General features: G+C 43.0%; 1 protein-coding gene across 5 annotated transcripts in view; it reads right to left on the reverse strand.

Moving 5' to 3' along the window:
- ELF2 (E74 like ETS transcription factor 2) overlaps window positions 1–6,487 on the reverse strand; it is a 99,857-nt gene extending 93,370 nt beyond the window's left edge. For 3 of the 5 annotated variants that reach the window (XM_027567374.1, XM_027567373.1, XM_027567370.1), the window contains exon 1: window positions 6,255–6,487. The gene's annotated coding sequence lies outside the window, so the exon portion shown is untranslated. The remainder of the gene's footprint in view (window positions 1–6,254) is intronic. The other 2 variants (XM_027567371.1, XM_027567372.1) reach the window with 1 other exon arrangement.
- Window positions 6,488–15,792: the final 9,305 nt, after the last annotated feature.

The raw sequence follows: 15,792 nt of genomic DNA on the forward strand, positions 1-15,792 counted from the left end.
CGGAGAAGGCAATGGCACCCCACTCCAGTACTCTTGCCTGGAAAATCCCATGGGCAGAGGAGCCTGGTAGGCTGCAGTCCATGGGGTCGCTAAGAGCCGGACACGACTGAGCAACTTCATTTTCACTTTTAACTTTCATGCATTGGAGAAGGAAATGGCAACCCATTCCAGTGTTCTTGCCTGGAGAATCCCAGGGATGGGGGAGCCTGGTGGGCTGCCATCTATGGGGTCGCAAAGAATCGGACATGACTGAAGCGACTTAGCAGCAGACAGAAAATCACAACAAAAAACCAACTTGACCTGATACCTATAAAACATTCCACCCAACAGTAGCAGAATACCTTTCTAGTGCACACAGAACATTATTCAGAATAGATTACCTACTAGGTCATAAAGATGTTTCAATAAATGTAAAATGAGAAAAAATACAAAGTATGTTCTCTTACTACAGGGAAATTAAACTAGAAATTAACAATAATGAAATTTAGGGAATCCCCAAATAACTGAAAATTAAATAATACATTTCTAAATAACCATGGGTCAAAGAAGATATCACAAAGGAAATGAGAAAGTATGAATTAAAATTTTAAAAAGCAGAGCATATAAAAACATATGGTCACTAAGAGTATTTGGAAGGAAATGTATAGTTTTATATGCCTGTATCAGAAAATAAGATCTCAGATCAATAACCTAAGCGTGTACCTTAAGAAACTAGAAAAAGAAAAGTAAATTAAATATTAAGCAAACAGAAGGGATGAAATTATAAAGATTAAAATGGCAATCAGTGAAGTAGAAAACAGAAAAACTTTTTTCTTTGAAAACGAAACTGATAAATCTTTTCCTAAAATGACTAAGTAAAAAAGAAAGAAGAAACATGCTACCAAAATTAGAAATGAAACAAAGACATCACTCCTAGGCTTGCAAACTTAAAAGCATACATAAAACTATTACAAAGTACATGCCCAAAATATTAAATAGCTTAGATGAAACAGACACATCCCTAGAAACACAATTACCAAAACTAGTAACACAAAACTTAGCAAAAAAATCTGAATAGGTCCAGTGAAGAAACTGAATTAGTAGTTTAAGAATTTTCCAAAAAGGAAAATCTAGGCTCAGAATATTTCATTGATGAATTCTATGAATATGTTTAAGGAGGTAATACCACCAATCCTTCACAAACTCATAGGAAACAGAAGAGGGAACAATTCTCAATTTATTCTGGGATTAAAATGTATAATTACATTACAAAATCCAAAGAGATCACAAGAAAATTTCAGATCAGTATCTTCCGCAAGTATAGACACAAAAACGTTCAATAAACATTAGCAAAGTAAATCCAGGAGCATATAATAAGAATTATATACCATGATCAAGTGGGATTTACCCCAGGAATACAAGGCTGGTTTAATTGTTAAAAATCAGTTAATATAAAACTCTATATTAATGGAATAAAGGACAGAAACCACATGATGATCTCAGACATTAAAGTGACCAACCGTTTTGTTTTGTCTGGGACTAAGTTTCCCAAGAAGCAGGAGTTCCAGTACTAAAACCAGGATCAGCTTGAGCAACTGCACCAGTTTGTCATGTTAAGAGATGCAGAAAACACATTTGCTGAACTTCAGTAAAATTTGATTAAAAAAAAAAAAAAAAAAAAAAACTCTGAATAAAATAGAATTAAAAAGGAACCCTCTATCAAATAGAGAAATCTGTTATACAACATTTTGTCACAGTTAGCAACAGTATACTGTATTCTTAAAAAATAAAGAAAGGATTCCCTGGTGGCTCAGTGTTCAAGAATCCACCTGCCAGTGCAGAAGACACCCTGATCGGGGAACACCAGATCCCTGGTCCAGGAGGATCCTACATGCTGCAGATCAACTAAGTCCATGGGCCACAACTATTGAGTCTGTGCTCTAGAGCCGAGGAACCAAAACTACTGAAGCCCATGCTTCCTACAGCTTGTGCCTCGGCAACAAGAGAGGCCACAGAAGAGGGAACACTGTAACAAGAGTAGGCCCCACTCGCTTCAACTGGAGAAAAGTCCAAGCAAGAACAAAACTACAGCACAGCCAAAAATAAATAAATTTTTTTTTAAAATCAATAGGGTAGATCTCATGTTAAGTGTTCTTACCACAATTTTTTTTAATTTAAGTAAAAGATTTGTACACTGAAGATTTTAAAACATCACTTAGAAAAATTAAAGATCAGTAAATAAAAAGAAAGTTTCATGTTCCTGTATTTAAAAATTGAATATTATAAGGCAGCAATTCATCCCAACCTGATCTACAGATTCAATGCATTCCCCATCAAAATTCCAAAACATTTTTTTGCAGACAATGACAAACCAATTTTTCAAATTTTACATGTAACCCAGAATAGCCGTAATTTTAAAAAATAACAAAATTTAAGGATTTACACCACTTGGTTTCATAAATTACCATAAAGCACAGCAATAGAGACAGAGTGGTACTAGCACAAGGACAGACATACAGATAAAACAGAGTTGCAAGTCCAGAATTAAATCTTTACATTTACAAGCAATGGAGAAATGACAATCTTTTCAATGAATGGTGTTAAGACAACCCATTATGTGCGGGCTAAGTCACTTTAGTCATGTCCACCTCTTTGTGACCCTATGGACCACAGCCCGCCAGATTCCTCTGGTCCATAGGATTCTCCAGGCAAGAATATTGGAATGGGTTGCCATTTCCTCCTCCAGGGGATCTTCCCATATACAACAGGTGAATTTAGACCCTTATTTCGCACCATACTCAAAAATTAACTCAAAACAGATCATAAATCTAAGAGCAAAATCTATAAAATATCTAAAAGAAAACAAAAAAGAAATCCTTACACTCTTGGATGAGGTAGAATTCTTAAAACAACAAAAGCATGATCTACAAAAGAAAAATTCGGAAATTAAAACTTTTGTGCTTCAAAAGACTCCAATTAAAAAGAAGAGAAAGAGAGAGAGAGAAAAGCCACAGACTAGGAGAAAATATTTGTAAATCATGTATCTAAGAAAGGACTTGCATCCAGAATGTTATTAAAAACTCTTTCAAGTCAATAATAATACAACAATGGGCAAAAGACGTGAATGGCTTTTTCCACCTAAATGGATATATGAATACCATATGAAAAAATGCTTAACACCTTGCATCTTTAGGAAAAATGCTATTTAAAATCACAAAGAGTTAAACATTTCATAGTACAATGGCTATAACAAAAAGGACAATAACAAGTGTTGGCAAAGGTGTGAAAAAATTTTAACTCTTGTACACTGCTGATAGGAATATAAAATGTAAGGCCACTTTCAAAAACATTTTGGCAGTTTCTCAAAAAGTTAGATGACCCAGAAATTCTATTCCTAGGCATCTATCCAAGAGAATGAAACCATATGTCCACACTAAAGACTTAAACTTTCAAGCTTCATTATTTCTAACAGTCAAAAACTGGAAACAATCCAAATGCCCATCAACTGGTCAACAGATAAACAAAATATGGTATATCCATACATCAAAATACTATTCAGCAATAAAAAACAAAATATTGATGCATGCTGCAATATGGATGAATCCTCAAAACATGTTAAGAAGCCAGAAGAAAAAGACTACATATTCTATGTTTCCATTTACATGAAATATCCAGAAAAGGAAAATCTATAGAAACAAAATACAGATCAGTAGTCGACTGGGGCCAGGAGTGAGAATAAGGGTTAATTGCAAAAAGACTAGAAAGAATTTTTAGAAGTAATAAAATGTTCTAAAATTGGCTTGTGGTGATAATTTAACAACTCAATATATTTACTAACGAATTATTAAATTTTGCATCCAGAATTAATTTGGGGTATTAAATAACTCAAAAAACTAATTTTTAAAAAAACTGTATATACTCAGGAGAAATGAAAACATATCCACACAAAAATTTGTACAAAAATGTACATTGCAGCATTACTTGTAATAGCTAAAAAGTAGAAACTCTAATGTTCATCAACTAATCAATGGATAAATAATATGTGGTATATCCATCCATACAATGGAATATTATTCAGCAATAAAAATGAAATGAAATGACACATGCTACAACATGAATGAACTCTGAAAGCATTATGCTAAGTCAAAGAAAGCAGTTATGAAAGATTACACACTGTAAGATTCCATTATGCAATTTGTCCAGAATAGAGACAGAAGGTAATTAGTGCTTGCCTAAGGCTGAGGGTTTTGGAGGAAAATGGAGAGTAACAGTTGATGGGTATGAGGTTCCTTTTTGGGGATAATGAAAATGTTTTAAAATTGATTATGGTGATAGTTCCACAACTCTGTGAATATATTAAAAACCACTGAACTATACGCTTTAAATTGGTGAATTGAATGGTAAGTTAATTATATCTCAATAAAGCTGTTACTATCATCAACGACAATAAACCTTAGTGTACAATCTGTGAGCAGGTAAAGCCATCAACAATGATAAGGGCCTACCACAGCCACAGTTCCAATCTATCTACTTAGGATATAAAAATCTCAAAGTTACAAATTCTTTCCAACCTACTGTGATTATTTTGTAAATGAGTATATATGTCTGAATGGAAAAGTAATGATTTAACAAAGCAATTAGTTCAAGTCACTAAGTTTAAAAAAATACTGACATTAAACTGTCCAATTTCAAATGCCCAAGATATATGAATTTTCTACTTCATGTTTTTAGAAGATATCTCAGTAATATTCATATAAACTCACTTTGTAAACTATTACATCATATTTAAACCTTATTCCTAAACCCCTTTAAATGTAATTAGCTTCCAGTCTTATATAAAGTCATACTACCTTCTGAAGAAAAGAAGAAATTCTGAAACTCAAATATCCAATCCTATCTTGGTAAAGAAGACATTATTCTGTGCATTCTGGCACTATTCTGTGACCACAGCACTAGACAAAGTGCATAATTTACCTCACGATACAGACTCACAGTTAAAAAGAAAGGCAAATCTGATTACTAAACACCAGATTACTGTTCTATCATCACTGGATTAAAATTTAAACCACACAGTTGAAATAAATGTTGATGAACACAAGATAGGGGGTGAAATTCATAGTTGTACAATAAAGTGTTCACCTCTTCTTTCATGAAGTACGATGAACTTAAAGGCTATTCTGCAGCGTAGCTAGCTCCTACAAAAAAAGAGCCCAGGATGCTGGCACATGAGAAACGTTAGAAACTATTCAATCTAGATTACTCTTGGGGTAATGGAGTATTTTCTCCGTCCTCTATTGACATGGAATAAAAATGCTCAAGTAGAGAGGGGATTCGGCTGCCCAGCTCGCAAAGCTGCTCAGGCAGTCAGTTCCAGCCCTAGCCAAGCCTTCACCGTCCTCTTGCCGCGTCCCCCCCACCCTCCAATACCCAGGAACACGGTCCCGGAGGGCCAGCTTCGCGAAGAGAGGCTCCATAAGGCGGTCACTGGACGCGCGTGTTACAGAGCCCGTTTTTGTTTTGTTTAAAAAACAGATTCCTGTCAGAGCCCAGCCTCCCCACTCCCGCGGGAACAGGGGGAAGTGGCAGCAGGGGGCCGGTGTGGAGTGAGAGAATAAAAGAATGACCGAGTACAACCTGCCGTGCCAGCTAGCAGCAGAGGGCAGGAAAGGTAAGAGGCGGCTAGGAGGCCCGACGGCGGAGGAAACTGCTCTCCAGCCGGCCACGCCACCCCACGCGGCCGCAGCCGCCCAGGTCCCGCCCCGGACTCGCCGCCCTGCCCCGGCGCCGGCCGCCGCCTCCCGCCTTACCCGACCCTCCCAGGACGCGTTTCCTCTAGGGCCGGACTCCCGCCCTGGCCTCCTCTCGGAATAAGGCGGGTCAGTTCAGTCCGCTTCTCGGCAGAGGTGACTCGCGCGGCGATGTAAACACAGCGAGACCAGCTGCGCGCGGCCCATCCCCCCCGCCGGGGTCTGTAACCTCTTCCCTCAGCCCTGCTCCGCGCCCCGCGCTCCTCGCGGGCGGGCGCGCCGCGCGCCTTCCCCTTTCTCCAAGTCCAGCTCCCCAACCGTTGCCCCGGGGCACTCAGCCCCCTTTCCCAGCTCCCGGCCGGTGTCACCGCTACAGCCTCCGGAAACCCTCCGCAAACCCCGGAGCAAACAACACAGGCGCCGGGCGGGGGCGCGGAGGGAGGCGGTGGCACTCGGGACGGCAAGGCTTTCTCGCCGCACCCTCCGCGCTCCCTCCCTCCCACCAGCCTCGGCGGCCCGCGCTCTTACCTGCTCTCCGCGTCGCTCAGGAAGATCGCCGCGTCTCTTTCCCTCCCGGCAGGGCCGCGGACTAGCCGCCGCCGCCGCCGCCGTTGGCCAGGCGTCCGGAGGGAGCCGGGGCCTCCCCGGCTGCCCGAGCCGCTCCACTGGGAGAGGAGGAGACAAAACAGCGGCGCGCCGCCCCGCGCAGAGCCCCCCGCCCGCGCCGCCCCACCGACCCCCCAACCGCCGAGGCGACGGCGGCGACACTGAGCCCGGCGCGGGGAGCAATGGTGGCCCCCGCCCTCCACCCCCCGCCTCGGCTCCTCCCCCTCGGCCTCCTGCCGCCGCCACCAGGACACTCGAGTCCGCCTCCCCCACCCCGCCCGCTCAGAGCGCTCCTCCCCTCCCCACGCGGCGGCGGGGAGGGGGGGTACGGCGGCACCGCCAGTCACCGCCGCGCCTGTCAAACCCGGGCCGGCTATTTATACCCCGCGGGGCCCCGCCGCCCTCGACCCACACCAGCCCGCCCAACATGCTTCCGTGGCCGTCTCGAATCTCGCCCGCCCTGTAGCCCCCCAACTTCTCAAACCCGCCTTCTCAGGTAAAGACTCTCGCCACTTGTCCCGCTTCCTGCTCGGCGCTTCGCCAGCCTGTTCCCGACTCTGACCAGGGCCCGGGACTGGCGCGGGGGCTCCCAAACGCGGGCCGGCGCGTGGGGGGCAGCGGGGCCGCGCGTGCACCTGCAGCGGCCGCCGGCCCGGACCGCACTCACACACCCTTGCCCCTCTCTGAGGGCCCCCGCGGGCCCGGGCTGTCACCCCATCCCCAAGTTCTGGACTCCCGCCCTTCTCCAGGGACGGCTCGGCCCTCGGGCAGCCTGACAGTCACTGAGGGTTGGAGGTTGTGAAAACTCCTAGCCCGGGTCTCTGGCATCTCCACTCCAAGCCTGGACTAAGTGGAAGGCGGGGGCGCGGGCGGGCAGGAGCGCGCCGCCGGCCCCGCCCCCGGTGCCTCCCCGGCCAGTGACCATCGTGGAGCCACGCCCCTCCCTGCCCGCGCCCCTCCGCGCAGCCCGCTCCTCCTCCTCCCGCTAGCCTGCAAACGTCCGGCCTTGTACCCTGCGGACCCCGCCCCATTCCCAGAAATTACCACCCGCCCAACGGCCGGGCCGCGCGACGGTTGGTGCCCGCGTTTGCTGACGGGCGGGCGGCTGGGCTCAGCGCGCAGCTGCGGAGCGCGGCGGGCCGTCCCCTGGCTCTGGCCCCGGGGAGCTGCGGGTGTCCGCACCGAGCCATTGTCGCTCCTCGCTTGGTCGGCGACGGACGGACAAGTAACTGAAGTCCGAGGATTGTCGGTGCGGAAATGCGGGAGAGTGTTGATGCGGGAGTATTTGAGTCCCTGCGAATTCGAAAAAAATGAAAACCCAGTTGTAGCTGCAAGCTTCTGGTTTCCCCCGTTTCACACAAAGAGGAATCTCTGAGCAGGGCACTCACGCGCTTCCAAGTACACAAAAGCCAATGACACGGTGCCCAGGGTTGTCCTGCGTTTGTAGCGCCTCATTAATGATCTTTCTTACGCACAGTTATGCGTATAAACGCCTCAACGTATTCCCCCACCAACACACTTGGCCGCCGCCGCATTTTCTTGTATTTATTCAACAAAGAACCGAGACTGTCCCAGTGCGCATGGGGACCGATTCTGGTCCCCTCCCGGGCTCCTGCAGCCGCGCTCCGATGGACCCGTCACAGTGTTCAGCAGGTTCGTTTCCCGGCTCCAGTCTTACTCTTTTTGAGGCTCCACCGTCAGTCCTGAACGAGGGAAAAACCCTGAGGATTATAAGAGATAGCTGTTCTTGAAAGTAACGTGGGAACCGTGGAAATAACGCTACAGTAAGGCTCAAACTTCAAAGAATCGCAGAAGGCCCTCTGATAGAAGTCTCTGAAGAGCGAGGAATTTAATGATCTTCTCTTTTTTAAAGCTAATAATGCCTGTATATTTACTGGGAAGCCAAGAGGGTTGTGAGGGGATTCTTTCCTATCTGAAAAAGCAACTCTGGGTACTTTTTTCTTAAGAGATTTTTGCTTTTAAACATAGGGGAAATCTGTATAGCAAATAGGGTCAAAGAGATCCTCTAAACTCTGATGAAGTTCTATAGATTCCTGAGTTTTAAAACAGCGACTCTTGCCACTTTTCTAAATTAAAGAATTTATAAAGCCCATTCGAGTCTTCCTTTGTGGCTCAGCTGGTAAAGATTCTGCCTGCAATGCTGGAGACCTGGGTTCGATCCCTGGGTTGGGAAGATCACCTGGAGAAGGCTACCCACTCCAGTATTCTGGCCTGGAGAATTCCATGGACTATATAGTCCATGGGGTTGCAAAGAGTCAGACACGACTGAGCGACTTTCCCTATAACATTCAAATCTTTCATACCCATTAAACAGGATACTATAAACAGCATCCTTTCTAGGACGGTATTTCTAATGCCCTATTTTCTGTAAAATAGCCTATCACTTAAGGGAACTGTAAAGAATTGGCCTGCAGTGCAGGAGACTCAGGTTCATTCCTTGGGTTGGTGAGATTCCCTGGAGTAGGAAATGGCAACCCACTCTAGTATTCTTGCCTGGAAAATCCCATGGACAGAGGAGCCTGGCGGGCTACAGTCCATGAGGTTACAAAGAATTGGATAGGACTTAAGCGCCTGAGCATAAGTTCACTATTGTCCATTTTTTATATTTGTAAGGAATTAATATTCAGTACTACTGTATCTCCATGACCATAACATGGCATATTAAGGAGTATGCAACAAGCCCTGATTTCTAAGTTAGGAACAGATTTGGTCTGTATATATAGAGACCAAATATTAATAAGATTATATGTATGTTGCTGCTGCTGCTGCTGCTAAGTCACTTCAGTCGTGTCCGATTCTGTGCGACCCCGTAGACAGCAGCCCACTAGGCTCCCCCATCCCTGGGATTCTCCAGGCAAGAACACTGGAATGGGTTGCCATTTCCTTCTCCAATGCATGAAAGTGAAAAGTGAAAGTGAAGTCGCTCAGTCGTGTCCGACTCCTAGCGACCCTGTGGACTGCAGCCTACCAGGCTCCTTGGTCCATGGGATTTTCCAGGCAAGAGTACTGTAGTGGGTTGCCATATGTATATTAGGTAGAATAATTTTGTACTTTTCTCTCTTTCCCTTTTGTTTTCACTAAGAAAATCTCTTTTTAAGATCATCTTAGACTACTCAGCCTGTCTTTAATATGATAGGCAAAATAAGAGAAGAGGATATCATCACTTTTATATCAGAATGTTAAATGGAAGAAGGACCCCTTAGCACCTGTTTTAAGGGTGGAAGTGGTAATCAACATGAGGAATGAAGGACAAGACTAAATTCTCCAAGTGGTAGCCTGTAAATAATTTGTCCCTCCCAAATTGAAAATTCTCTATTTCGGGCAAATCCTTCAGCACTGTGAGTTATAGTTGATTAAATAAGGCTCTATTCCCTTTCAAAGTGAGTAATCCAAGAGAACAAAGGAAGGCCATGCTGCCTTTTTTAACCAGTATTCTACTGGTCATACAGACCACTCCTAACTCAACGTGGGATGGCACTACACAAGGACATAACACCAGAAGATGAACATCACTAGGGCCATGTTGGAAGCTGGGTATCACAAGGCCCTGACACAGTAGTGAATTTTGAGTGACTGACATAGGTTTTTAACTTGTTGGATTCCCTCATTGCAGCTGGGCAAATCACAGGTTACCAGCAACTATGTAAACTTTATAAAACAGCCAGAAAAATGTCTTCTTTTGTCTCTTTAAAGAGTAAGGGGTTCTGGGCAACTGTCCAGTTATACTATGGTGTTAACCTACCTTGTTGGTGAGTTACTGTATCCATCCCTTCCACCACCCCTTTCTGGGTGTCTCCAAAGATAATTATTCATAACTCCCCCATATTCTGTGTCTGCAAAGAAACCCAATCCCCAAACTCATGTTTTGTTTTAGATACCATCTTGCCTTTTATAAGTCAGAATCACTTAAACATTGTATGTTTATCAAGTTATAATAGGCCTGCCTGAGAGAATGATGAAAACCAAAATAATTTTGGAGGCACATGTAAAGTTTCCATAATCCAATGAAAGAGTTCTTAAGAATGAAATTTGTACCATCAAATGCAACCAGATAAGCAGAAAGTATAAAGATTTTAATATAGAATGGATGCCAAATCCTCATGAGTTGCATGTGTAATTTTACCATGTAATGTTTTCTTGTAAAATAAGTACTTAAAGTCGTTTCATAATTTGAGTTCTTGATATAGTTACAAAGTAGTCTTTACTTTAAAATAGTGCTTTAGTTGGAAGCATTGTATTTATTCTAACCACATATAAATTACTTTCAAAGAATATCTTATTATTTTTTAAAAATATTTGAAGTATTTAGCATGGATTACACTTTATTCAGGGATCAAGACCATCCCCATGGAAAAGAAATGCAAAAAAGCAGAATGGCTGTCTGGGGAGGACTTACAAATAGCTGTGAAAAGAAAAGAAGCAAAAAGCAAAGGAGAAAAGGAAAGATATACGCATCTGAATGCAGAGTTCCAAAGAATAGCAAGGAGAGATAAGAAAGCCTTCCTCAGCGATCAATGCAAAGATATAGAGGAAAACAACAGAATGGGAAAGACTAGAGATCTCTTCAAGAAAATTAGAGATACCAATGGAATATTTCCTGCAAAGATGGGCTCAATAAAGGACAGAAATGGTACGGACCTAACAGAAGCAGAAGACATTAAGAGGTGGCAAGAATACACAGAAGAACTGTACAAAAAAGATCTTCACTACCAAGATAATCATGATGGTGTGATCACTGACCTAGAGCCAGACATCCTGGAATGTGAAGTCAAGTGGGCCTTAGAAAGCATCACTATGAACAAAGCTAGTGGAGGTGATGGAATTCCAGTTGAGCTATTCCAAATCCTGAAAGATGATGCTATGAAAATGCTACACTCAATATGCCAGCAAATTTGGAAAACTCAGCAGTGGCCACAGGACTGGAAAAGGTCAGTTTTCATTCCAATCCCAAAGAAAGGCAATGCCAAAGAATGCTCAAACTACCGCACAATTGTACTCATCTCACACGCTAGGAAAGTAATGCTCAAAATTCTCCAAGCCAGGCTTCAGCAGTACATGAACTGTGAAATTCCTGATGTTCAAGCTGGTTTTAGAAAAGGCAGAGGAACCAGAGATCAAATTGCCAACATCTGCTGGATCATTGAAAAAGCAAGAGAGTTCCAGAAAAATATCTATTTCTGCTTTATTGACTATGCCAAAGCCTTTGACTGTGTGGATCACAATAAACTGTGGAAAATTCTGAAAGAGATGGGAATGCCAGACCACCTGACCTGCCTCTTGAGAAACCTGTATGCAGGTCAGGAAGCAACAGTTAGAACTGGACATGGAACAACAGACTGGTTCCAAATAGGAAAAGGAGTACGTCAAGGCTGTATATTGTCACCCTGCTTATTTAACTTATATGCAGTGCCGGGCTGAATGAAGCATAAGCTGGAATCAAGATTGCCCGGAGAAATATCAATCACCTCAGATATGCAGATGACACCACCCTTATGGCAGAAAGTGAAGAGGAACTAAAAAGCCTCTTGATGAGAGTGAAAGAGGAGAGTGAAAAAATTGGCTTAAAGTTCAACATTCAGAAAACGAAGATCATGGCATCTGGTCCCATCATTTCATGGGAAATAGATGGGGAAACAGTAGAAACAGTGTCAGACTTTATTTTTGAGGGCTCCAAAATCACTGTAGATGGTGAGTGCAGCCATGAAATTAAAAGATACGCTTACTCCTTGGAAGGAAAGTTATGTCCAACCTAGATAGCATATTCAAAAGCAGAGACATTACTTTGCCAACAAAGGTCCGTCTAGTCAAGTTTTTCCGGTGGTCATGTATGGATGTGAGAGTTGGACTGTGAAGAAAGCTGAGCGCCAAAGAATTGATGGTTTTGAACTGTAGTGTTGGAGAAAATTCTTGAGAGTCCCTTGGACTGCAAGGAGATCCAACCAGTCCATTCTAAAGGAGACCAGTCCTGGGTGTTTTTTGGAAGGTTTGATGCTAAAGCTGAACTTCAATACTTTGGCCACCTGATGCGAACAGTTGACTCATTGGAAAAGACTCTGATGCTGGGAGGGATTGGAGGCAGGAGGAGAAGGAGATGACAGAGGATGAGATGGCTGGATGGCATCACCGACTTGATGGACATGAGTTTGAGTGAAGTCTGGGAGTTGGTGATGGACAGGGAGGCCTGGCATGCTGTGATTCATGGGGTCACAAAGAGTCAGACACGACTGAGTGACTGAACTGAACTGAACTGAACACTTTATTCTAATTAGGATTTCTTAACATTGTCAATGTTAAAAACAATTTTTATAAGCAGATTTTGCCTCCTTATCTTTATTATTAAATTAAATAATTCCATAGAATTCTCCAGGCAAGAATACTGAAGTGGATTGCCATTCCCTTCTCCAGGGGATCTTCCCAACCTAGGGATTGAACCCATGTCTCCTGCATTATAGGCAGTTTCTTTACTATCTGAGCCACTAAGGAAACCCATAAAATTAAAAGTTCAAGTGAAATGTATATGAAGATATTTTATTAGTGATTTAGGATTATATTTAATCTTTAAAGTTTCTGATTTAGCACTTCTCAGGTGGTGCTAGTGGTAAAGAACCTGCCTGCCAATGTAGGAGACATGAGAGACCTGGGTTCGATTCTTGAGTCAGGAAGAACCCGAGGAGTTGGAAATGGCGACCTACTCCAGTATTCTTGCCTGGAGAATCCCATGGACAGAGGAGTCTGGTGGGCTACAGTCCATAGTGTTACAAAGAGTCAGACACGACTGAAGCAAAACAAGCAAGCAAAGTTTCTGAATGAAATTGATTTCTTAATAAAATTCAGGATAAATGCTATAGTAGTTAATTAAAACGCAAAGATAAATGTCTTCCGTGGAGAAAGATCTGAAATAAATGGCCATATCTTCAGGATGACTAGTTTTCAAGGACACTTAACTGTTTTTTTCATGCTACTAAGATAAAATGAGTTAGTAGAAATTTTTCTTTCCATTCATTTCCTGCTGCTAAGTCACTTCAGTCGTGTCCGACTCTGTGCAGCCCCAGAGACGGCAGCCCACCAGGCTCCCCTGTCCCTGGGATTCTCCAGGCAAGAACACTGGAGTGGGTTGCCATTTCCTTCTCCAATGCATGAAAGTGAAAAGTGAAAGTGAAGTCGCTCAGTCGTGTCAGACTCCTAGCGACCCCATGGACTGCAGCCTACCAGGCTCCTCCATCCATGGGATTTTCCAGGCAAGAGTACTGGACTGGGGTGCCATTGCCTTCTCCGTCCATTCATTTCCTGGAGCACCCTAAAGATTACAAAAGCATACCAAAAGCCATGTTTTTCCCATTATTTATTTACTTTCTTCTGTGGTGGTTTTTCCTACTGGTCAGCTAATCAGAAGGGGTAGCATCATATTAGCAGTAAATAACAGCAATGATTACAATAATATATTATTTTTATTATTATATATAACATATTATTATTAGATTAGATAGATATAATAATAGCAATAATATTGGCCCCTATTAGTATACATACAAATGGATACTGTGTTCATTAATCTTATGAATTCTGTGTAATTATCCCGTACTACAGTTCATGTTGAAGGTATGAGAGATTAAGCCACTTGTTCAAAGTTACATAGTAGAGGGACTTCCCTCTACTATGTGTTTAAGACTCTGTACTTCCATTGCAGGGAATGCAACTAAGATCCTGCATGCTGTGTGGCGAAAACATTAAAAAAAAAAAATTTATAACGTTATGCAGTAGATAGTGGAGTTGGAGATTTACTCCTCCAGAGCCTGTATTCTCAACCACTAACATTGAATACACCTAAAATGCAGCCTTGTTTCAACTGTTCTTGTCCAAACATCAACGATAAAAAGTATTGCCCTCTGCTTCAGCCTTGACAGCCGCCTCCTGTCCTATTTCCCCCAAATTCGTAGGGCACTGCCCTTGCAGCCCTACTCACCTCTGTTTGGCATCCCTGTTCTGCCTAACACAGCAGGCACTGCTGCAGACAGTTGAATGTTTCTGGCTGTGTTCCCTATCTGCCTCTCCAGATACTCCCTTTTCCTCTGGTTGCCAACATCTTCTCTGTACACTGGCCTGTGGCTCTTGTATCCTGTTCTTCCTGTCTGTCTCATTGTGTCTGAGTAGACTTTCCATTATCTGCTGATGACACTGACTGCTAAGCAAAAAGAAAGAGGGAAATTTAAGGCCAGGATAAGAATCCAATCAATATGGAGGATAAAAGGTCACAGGACAACCATAATTAAAATGTGAATGCCAGACAGAAAAGAATGGAATAAATGGGAAGGGGAGAGTTCTAAAATACTGTGAATGTATATGAAAGACTGGACACTCTCATTTTGTAAAGGAGAGAGGGAAACAAAAATAGTTCTGTGGTTCAAATTAATATTCAGCTGTCTATGAATTAGTATAGTAATTGATAATATCTGTACTTAGATGTGGTCAGAATCCTGTGTGTGTGCTCAGTTGTGTTTGACTCTTTTGTGACCCCTGTGGACTGGCGCCCTGCCAGGCTCCTCTGTCCATGGAATTTTCCAGGCAAGAATACTGGAGTGGGTTGCCATTTCCTACTCCAGGGGACGTTCCCAACCCTGGGACCAAACCCATGTCTCCTGTGTCTCCTGCATTGGCAGGCAGATTCTTTACCACTGAGCCATCTGGGAAGCCCTGGTCAGAGTCCTAAATACCAACAAAATGCTTTTGAAATTTAGCACCATCCTAATAGTGTAGATCAAATGTGTATTTTCTTTTAAGCTTTTTTTTAGTCCTCATAACAACACAATCAGGAAGGTATTATCATTTTGCAGATTATGAAACTGAGGCAACTGAAGGTGAAGAATAATTTTTCCAAGACCAGCAGCAAGTGAGTAGTGGGGCCAGGTAGGAAAACTAAGCAGACTGGCTCCAGATTCCCTGCTCTCAACACTCTACTCAGCTTCCTCCTGCTCCTCCTCCACAACATCTCCAAGACTGAAGGCGACGGGTCAGGCAGGCTTCTCCGGATCCTGTGCTCTCCTGTGAGTTAAAGTAGGTGAAGGAGCCCAGTTCACAATTCAACAAACCTAAAAGGGCTTACATTCTGCTAGAGAATTCCAGGATCCACTTACAATGTCTGCATTGTTATTTGGTTGCCTGAATGGAGAAAGAAAATTAAAATATACTCTCTTTTTTAATTAACTACTTGATATGCCAATAAAATAATTTTCCTACATTCATTGGTTACATACTCTCTTCTTTCTTCATATGATGATTTTGCAATATTAGTTTCATGGAAAGAATAGAAAGATCATTTTTTTCCTCTAGCTTAGAATATTAAAATTTGGTTTTTATTACTGATGCTTTAGAAATGTTTCTGTTAGCCTTATAACTTATTATTGATAATATATACATTTTAGGAAAGTTTTCAATTTGCAGG

The sequence above is a fragment of the Bos indicus x Bos taurus genome, chromosome 17 (assembly GCF_003369695.1).
Source record: "Bos indicus x Bos taurus breed Angus x Brahman F1 hybrid chromosome 17, Bos_hybrid_MaternalHap_v2.0, whole genome shotgun sequence".
Taxonomy (NCBI): Eukaryota; Metazoa; Chordata; class Mammalia; order Artiodactyla; family Bovidae; genus Bos; species Bos indicus x Bos taurus.